General features: G+C 35.9%; 1 non-coding gene across 1 annotated transcript; it reads right to left on the bottom strand.

The window, feature by feature from the left end:
* Positions 1-8871: 8871 nt before the first annotated feature.
* Positions 8872-8978, bottom strand: LOC137757549 (U6 spliceosomal RNA). Its single transcript, XR_011072390.1, has one exon. It is a non-coding gene; the product is annotated as a U6 spliceosomal RNA (small nuclear RNA).
* Between the last annotated feature and the right edge of the window lie 362 nt (positions 8979-9340).

Raw genomic sequence — 9340 nt, 5'->3', positions numbered from 1 at the left:
TTTTTAAGTATTTGTTTTTTTATTTATTTATGGCTGTGTTGGGTCTTCGTTTCTGTGCGAGGGCTTTCTCTAGTTGTGGCAAGCGGGGACCACTCTTCATGGCGGTGCGCGGGCCTCTCGCTATCGCGGCCTCTCCCGTTGCGGAGCACAGGCTCCAGATGCGCAGGCTCAGTAATTGTGGCTCACGGGCCCAGCTGCTCCGCGGCACGTGGGATCTTCCCGGACCAGGGCTCGAACCCGTGTCCCCTGCATTGGCAGGCAGACTCTCAACCACTGCGCCACCGGGGAAGCCCTATTTTCTGTTTTTTTGGCAGTGGCCATCCTAATGGGTGTGAGGTGATATCTCATTGTGGTTTTGATTTAAGATAGCCTGATTTTTTTAAAGTAATTATTATCTCAACAAATTTTGATAATGCACACAAAATGTTTGGCACAATGCCTGGAATATAGCACTTGCTCAGTGAGTGGTGGTTATCGATAATGTCATCTTCTGTCATGGTCCAGGCATTGTGCTGGAGGCTTGAGATCCATAAACAGGAAGACCTGAGGCCCTTGCTCTAAAGAACCTAGGACAGTGTACATGGAGAGTATACTGGGGCTCCAAAACCAAAAAAAGAGAAATCCAAATATTTTGAAGATGAAAAAAAAGTAGAGACATTAAAGACAAAATTGATTAAAATCAAAACCAATATATTTAAGGGTGAAACGTGAGCTGTTATTAAGCCAAGCCAAGAAAAAGGAAGACTTTTAATATACATACCTGCAAGTTAAAACAGCAGAGTTAAATTTTTATATGCAGTGCATGTGCAAGATTCATCCTGAATGTAATGTATGTGGCAAATTGGAGGTTAATGTCTATAGCCAAAATAACACTTAGCAAATTCATTAATTTTGTTTAGGTTTAAACTGATATCATTAAGGTTAATACTTTCCTGGCCCTAAGTAAGATATCTTTATTTGGAAAAAATACATATATCATACCTGATAATAGCAAGTGTTAAAACATTATGTGCTGTAAGATCACACTTTTCAAGCTAATAATAAATAAGCAAGTAGGTCATTTGCTACCTTCAACACATCAGCTACTTTTGAAATTTTAAAATATTGACCAGGCATTACTTTTTAAATTGGAAAACAACAATAAAGATACTGAAAAATTACAAAATTAATTCCCAGGGGAAGAAAACAGACATATTTTTATGCAAAACACTAATGAAAAAAATTTTTTTACAAAATAAAGACAAATCTCTAGCAATACTGATCAAGAAAAAATGAGTGAAATAAAATTAAGAATAAAAAATAACTATCATTAAGTTACTGTAGAAATTTAAAAATAGTAAGATAATACTGTTAACAAATTTGTGCCAATAAATTAAAGAACATATAAAATGGGTAATTAAAGGAACTTCCTTGGCAGTCCAGTGGTTAAGACTCCGTGCTCCCAATGCAGGGGACACAGGTTCGATCCCTGGTTGGGGAACTAAGATCCCGAGTGCCACATGGTGTGGCCAAAAAAAAAAAAGGGGGTGGGTGGGTAATTTAAATAAATAAATATATATATATATATATATACACACACACACACACACACACACACACACACACAAAGTTGATATAAGAAGAAATAGAAAATTTGAACAGACTACTAACCAATTTAATTGGTAATAAAATATATCTGCCTCCACCAAAGTCCCAGGTTAAGACAGTTTTACATGTAAGTTTTATGAAATCCCCAAAACTCATTTTATGCAAGCTGTATCAGAAAATAGAAAAAGAGAGAACTACCTAATTTACTTTATGGGGTATAAGAAAAATTATAGACTAATGTTACATCTAATTGTGGATTCAAAGATTCTAAATAAAATAATAGCAACTTAAATGACACCCTGCATAAAAAAGTATTACAAGTATCTAGGCTTTATTCCAGGATTGCAAGGACTGTTCAAAATCAGAAAATTTTATCAATGCGATTCACATTAACAGAGTGAATTGGAAGAACCATATGGTCATGTTAGTAGAAAAGGTGTATGATGAAATTTAACACTGATTCGGGATTAAAATTTACAGCAAACCAGGAATATATGGGAATGGCCTGAACTTGAAAAACCCAGAGGAAACTTCTTGTTTAATGGTGAAATTTAAGAAGCTTTAACTTTTAAAGAAGACAAATGTGTTCATTATAACCACATCTATTCCAAATTGTATTAGTGTCCTAACCAATGAAACAAGAAAGGGAAAGTAATTAGGAAGCATAGACTGCCAAGGGAGAGAAATGGTGCTGTTATTTGTAGACAATATTATTTGTCTGGATAGAAAAATCTAAGGAAATCTATAGCGTTAGTAAGAAGGTTTAGCAGGATTACTGAATAGAAAATCAATATATAAAACAAAAGTAATGTTCCTAAACCCAATAATCAATTATAAAATGCAATTGTATAAAATATAGCATTTATAACAGCAAAACATTATAAGAAAAAATACTAAACATTATTAAAAGACCAAAAGAAGACCCATATTAAATCTCCATTTATGATATTTAAGAATTCTATAACTCTATTTTTTTAAGGTAACAATTCTACTACAAAGACCATAGTTCATCAATTATAAACATACTTTTTAAAGCAACTCTAAGATTGGGATGTATCTTACACCCAATGGTTTCTTACATCTTGTTCCCCAGGATAGACTGTGAAGTAGCTCTCATTGTCTGAGCATGAATAAACTTTTCAACATAGCTGTTAATATTCTTGTCACTTCAATTGAGTTATGTGCATTTTTGGACTACATGTGTTGAGTTTAATGGCTGCTTAAAATGTCCTAAAATGGTAATATTATTATTCAGCATTAAAATGAAAATTTATTGTGCATGCAGAAAGATACAGAAACAGAGCAGGAGGCATAAATTTGATATCAAGGAAGCAAATTTCTTTTATTAGAAGAAAGACTGAAACTGCATAATTTCTTGCCAAGAACAGTCAAGGACCCAAGAAAGGCGAGATACTTCAAAAGTAGGTGAAGCTGAATTATGTTTTGGTACTGTGGCTGGGAAGAACATTTCAGAAACAGCAGCGGGTGGACTATTCTTACAATAAATGCTGCATTACCAATGTCCTTGATGGCACAGAAGCTATTATTTTGTGGAAAAAACACAGATATTGAAGTTTCATAGTGCTTCAGAAAAGTCAAACTCTGAATGCCAAGAAGTTTTAAGGATATCTTAACCAATTTATTTCACTTATATTTTCGTTTTTTCGACTGACAAGAAAAAATATACGATAAAAGTATGTATCTAAATAAGTCTAAGGGAGATTTTTCAGTAAGTATAAAATAAAAAGTAATGTGATAAGAAATCATCATGTCATAGTTTAATGGGAAGCGATTTTTCTTTCTTAGTGACACATAAAATAATGATGTGTCTTACAATCTATGGCGTTGCAGAATAGATGAAATCTACAAATGCAAATACAATTTTAAACAAAACTAAACATGAATTTACTTGGAACTTGACAACCCAATTCTAAAACTCCTAGAGCTAAAAGGTGGAATGTTTTGCGGACAGATCACAGAGGGCTTTGCGGGTCAGGGTAAGGGATTTAGACGTTTTTCTAGGTGTGGTGAAAACTGACAGATGCTTTTTAAGCAAGTAAGTGCTCATTTACAATCAAAGAACATTACAATAAAGAGAATAAATTCTCCTGTCTGCAATGAATGAATTTTATAGAATGCCCCCAAATCTCTTGAAGAACAGGGAGGTAAGATTTGCCCTACCAAATATTAAGACTTATTACAAAGCTATAGTAAAATAAACCAGTGTGCTAATAGTCAGAGATAGATAAATAGATTGATTGAACATGGTGAACATTTAGAAACAGGCCCAAACAATTATGGAAATTTGATATATAGCAGAAGTAACATTATAAGTCAAAAGCAAAAGACTGGCCCGATACTGGGGCAACTGGGACAAATGGAAATAAAAAAACAATTTGATCCTTAAACAAAAGTGAATTCCAGGTGAATTAAAGGCTTAAATGTGAGAAGAAGACTTTTGAAACTTTCAAAAGAAAAGGTAAGTTTTCTTCAGCAACACATAAAAATAAATACAAACCTTCAAAGAAAATATCAATAAATTTGACCGCATTAAAATAAAAATCTATACAAAAAAGTGCCCATAAGCAAAACGAAAATACAAGTCAGAGACTAAGTAAAGGTTTTTACAATCTATATAACTGACTGAGGGTCAGTATACAGATATATAAAGAATTCCTATAAATCCAACAAAAAATAAAAATAAAACAGAGCAATAGGCCTTTCATAGATGAGGAAACCTGAATGATCAGTAAACATGTAGAAGGGTATGAAAAGATGCCTAATAAATGAAATGAGATATCATACTCTAACCTATGAAGTTGATGAAAGTTAAACAATCTGGCAACACCAAGTAAGGTCATGATAAAACAGGAATTCTCATGTATTGCTAACAAATCTATAAATGAATACAATCACTTTGGCAATTTCTAGTAAAGTTGAATACGCACATGCTCTCTGACCTTACAAATTCCCTTCATTGATAGAAACCTAAAGAAGTCCTCATTCACAATACAAGGAAAAACGCACAACCATGTGCATTTCTCATATTAGGTAAAATTAGAAACCTCATTTAATTTGTCACAGTCTCCCTTCAATACTTTCAGTATATGACTTCACATACAGTATTAGAACCTTACATTACATTCCTTTTTCTCCCCTACAGGGTTGTGTGCTATTGTTGTCATATATCTGAGTTTTACATGGTATAAACCCCATAGCATGTTGTTTTTATCTTTGCTTTAAACAGCCAAATATCTTTTAAAGCTATTTAAATAATAAGAAAGCAGTCTTTCATGTTTACCACTGTGATTGGCAGAATATTGGCCCCCCCAAAAATGTCCATGTCCTAATTTCTAGAACCTGTGAATATGTTACCTTACATCGCAAAAGAGACTTTGTATATGAGATTAAGGATAAGGACCTTGAGATGGAGAAATTATCCTGATTATTAGGTGGGCTCAATCTATTAACATGAGTCTTAGAAGTGGAAGAGGGAAACAAAAGAGTGAATCAGAAAAATGGCAGTGTGAGAAGGATTCTGAGATGCAGGGGGTTATATGCCAGGGCTGAAAACTCTAAGAGCTAAGGGTAGTCCTTAGCTCTTAGAAGAAATGGATTCTTCCCTAGAGCCCCCCAAAAGTGAAGTTGAATCCAGCCTCTGTAGCCCAGCACCGAATTAAATCTCAGAGACAGAGGTTTGGGTGAAGTAGAAAAGAATAACTTTATTGCTTTGCCAGGCAGAGGGGGCCACAGAGGGCTAATGCCCTTAAAACTGTGTGTCCCGGGCTTCCCTGGTGGCGCAGTGGTTGAGAATCTGCCTGCCAATGCAGGGGACACGGGTTCGAGCCCTGGTCTGGGAAGATCCCACATGCCGCGGAGCAACTAGGCCCGTGAGCCACAATTACTGAGCCTGCGCGTCTGGAGCCTGTGCTCCGCAACAAGAGAGGCCGCGATGGTGAGAGGCCCGCGCACCGCGATGAAGAGTGGCCCCCGCTCGCCACAACTGGAGAGAGCCCTCGCACAGAAACTAAGATCCAACACAGCCATAAATAAATAAATAAAAAATAAAAAAAAATAAAGGAATTCCTTTAAAAAAAAACAAAAAACAAAAAAAACCTGTGTGTCCCAACTTGGAGGAGGTAGTGAGAAGTTTTATAGTAATGGTTCAAAGAGGAGGGCGTGGTCACTCGTGGACATTCTTCTGATTGGTTGGTGGTGAGGTAGGTGGCAGTCAGCATCATCAACCTTCTGGTTGCAACGGGTCTGGGGTCTACTGATTGTGGGCAGCAAACAGTTAACTTCTCCCACCTGGTGGGGTTTCAGTATCTGCAAAACAGCTCAAAGATATTGTTATGTGTATCCCTTGAGGGGGAACCAGGACCCTGCCCCAAGGCTGTACTATTGTTTCTTGACTGTTCCTCCCTTGTCTCCCTTGTCTCTGCATCCCTTCCCTGATTAGCAACTGTTTGAACCTGCCCTTTGGAACTCAGGAAGGTCATGGAGGCTGAATGAAGCCTATTTCCTGTAATCAAGAAATGGGGGACACAGAAAGGCTTTTGTGCCCAGGAGCCCCACAGGGCCCTGCTTGGTTTCAAAAGGAACACAGATTTGCCAATGCCTTGATTTTAGCTCAGTGAGACACATGTCAGACTTCTGATATACAGAACTGTAAAAGAATACATTTCTGTTGCTTTAAGTCACCAAGTTTGTGGTAATTTGTTACAGCAACAATGGAAAACCAGTACGCCCTCATTGATATATATATATATATATATATACACACACACATACATATATATATACATATACATACATATATATGAGTTTTGTGTTCTTCATTCCTTTATGTAGATCCAACTTTCCAACTAGTATTATTTCCCTTTTGCCTGAAGGACTTTAACATTTCTCGTAGTGCAGATCTGCTGGTAATGAATTCTTTCAGGTCTCTATGTTCAAAAAAGTCTCTATTTGCCTTAGCTTTTGACAGATATTCTCAATTGATATAATATTCCAGTACTTTAAAGATGTTCCTCCGCTGTCTTCCACCTAATATATCTTTTTCCCCCCTCTGGCAGATGAATAGGAGAAAATATTTGTGATCTTGAATGAAGGAAAGCTTTCATAGATACAGTACAAAAGCACAATCCAAAAAAGATATATTGTGCTTCATCAAAATTAAGAACTTCTGTTCTTCAAAAGACATGGTTAAGAAGATGAAAATATAAGACAGACTGGGACAAAATATTTAGAAATCACATATCTGATAAGGATTTGTGTTCTGAACACATAAAGAACTCTCAAACCCAATAATAAGCAGACAAGCAACCCAACAAAAGAATAGGCAAAAGTTTTGAACAAACACGTCACCTAAAAAGACATGTAGCTGGCAAATAAGCACATGAAGAGATGCTCAAAATCATTAGTCATTAGAGAAATGCAAAAATCACAAAGAGATATTACTATTACATATTAGATGGTCTAAAATGCAAAAAAGTCTGTCCATATCAAGTGTTGATAAGGATGCGGAGCAACTGAAACTCCCATACACTGCTGATGGGAATGTTGAATTGTACAACTGCTTGGAAAACAGTTTGGCAATTTTTTATAAAATGAAAACTATGTCTACCATATGACCCAGTAACACCATTCTTAGGTATTTACCCAAGAGAAATGAAAGCTTATGTCCACACAAAGACTTGTGCATAAATGCTTTATTTGTAAAAGCCAAAAGCTAGAAACAACCCAATTATCAGTGAACATGTGAATGGATAAACCAATTAGTATAACCATAAAATGGAATACTAGTTAGTAATAAGAAGAAATGAATTACAAGCAACATGAATGAACCTCAAAATAACTATGCTGAGTGAAAGAAGCTAGATAAAAAAAGAGTACATACTGTATAATTCTATTTATATAAATTCTAGAAAATGCAAACTAATCAATAGTGATATCAAGTAGATCAGTGATTGACTGAGGCTTGGGGCAGGGTAAGAGAAATGGAAGGATAACAAAGAAGCACAAGGAAATGTTCAATGATGATAGATATGTTCATTATTGCTTGTCACGATACAGCAATGGTTTTCTGAGTGCCATCGCTTATCAATGAGAACATCAATTTATACACTTAACATAATGCAATCTATTATGTCACTTATATCTCAATAAGGCAGTTAATAACAAACAAAAGCCAAACAATGATACCATTTCAGACCCATTAGTTTGACAAAAATAAATACCAAACGTTGGTGAGAATTTGGAAAAAATAAACTTTTACACTGGTGGTGGGAAGATAAAATGGTACAAACACTTTCCAGGACAATTTGACAACATATAATAAAATTTAAAACGTTGGTATTTTAAGATTCAAAAATTTGACTTCTAGTGCTATAATCTAGAGAAACTCTTCACACAAACACCGGGATATGCAGTAGCTTGCTGGGCAGTATGTGACCACTGGCTCTCTGGGGGAATAAAAAGCTCTGTTTTCTAACATTACAGATTTCTCAGGTGTGAATACACTGTGGTTGATTTCTAGCTCCTGACATTAGTGATTGCAGAGTTAAGAAGAGACACATAAACCAATTAAATGTCCATCAATAATGGAGTGGATAAACAAATGTAGTGTACTTGTACAATGGAGTGTATAGATGTATCTCAAACATATAATATTGAGAGAAAAATGCCAGTTGCACAATATGTACAGTGTGATACCATTTATGTAAATCTAAAATGATAGAAGGTTCTTAGTTTAATTTTTTTTTTTAACATCTTTACTAGAGTATAATTGCTTTACATGGTGTGTTAGTTTCTGCTGTATAACAAAGTGAATCAGCTATATGTATACATATATCCCCATAACCCCTCCCTCTTGCGTCTCCCTCCCACCCTCCCTATCCCACCCCTCTAGGTGATCACAAAGCACCGAGCTGATCTCCTCGTGCTATGCGGCTGCTTCCCACTAGCTATCTGTTTTACGTTTGATAGTGTATATATGTCCATGCCACTCTCTCACTTTGTCCCAGCTTACCCTTCCCCCTCCCCGTGTCCTCAAGTCGATTCTCTAGTAGGTCTGCGCCTTTATTCCCGTCTTGCCCCTAGGTTCTTCATGACCATTTTTTTTTTTTTTATATTCCGTATATATGTGTTAGCATACGGTATTTGTTTTTCTCTTTCTGACTTACTTCACTCTGTATGACAGTCTCTAGGTCCATCCACCTCACTACAAATAACTCAGTTTCGTTCCTTTTTATGGCTGAGTAATATTCCATTGTATATATGTACAAAAATATGGAACGCTTCACAAATTTGCGTGTCATCCTTACGCAGGGGCCATGCTAATCTTCTCTGTATCGTTCCAATTTTAGTATATGTGCTGCCGAAGCGAGAACCTTAGTTTAATTTTTGACATAGCTTATTAATAATACCTGAGACATCTCTGCTTACAGTTTTTCAGACTCTAATCCCCTCAGGACAGGGGCCATCTCTGTTTCTGTTTTTGTTTTAATTGCTGTAGAGTTAAATAAACCATCTTTCAGTGGGTGACCCTGTAAAGCAACCTTTATTTTGGATGGGTTTCTATAATTCTTTCCAGTCTCTTGACTCCCAGATCTTGCAGCTGCTGCTGGGGTTGTAGTTATAGCTATGTGTACATTTCTACATGTACTCGCATAGAGTGTAGAATCAAGTTTATATGAGTTTTGTCATTGTATTTGAGTTTTAAATTCATTTTTCCTTTGGATAGGAATAAAAT

The sequence above is a fragment of the Eschrichtius robustus genome, chromosome X (genome assembly GCF_028021215.1).
Source record: "Eschrichtius robustus isolate mEscRob2 chromosome X, mEscRob2.pri, whole genome shotgun sequence".
Taxonomy (NCBI): domain Eukaryota; kingdom Metazoa; phylum Chordata; class Mammalia; order Artiodactyla; family Eschrichtiidae; genus Eschrichtius; species Eschrichtius robustus.
The sequence above is the reverse complement of the archived record's forward strand: the minus strand, read 5'-3'. Positions and strand labels throughout refer to the sequence as shown.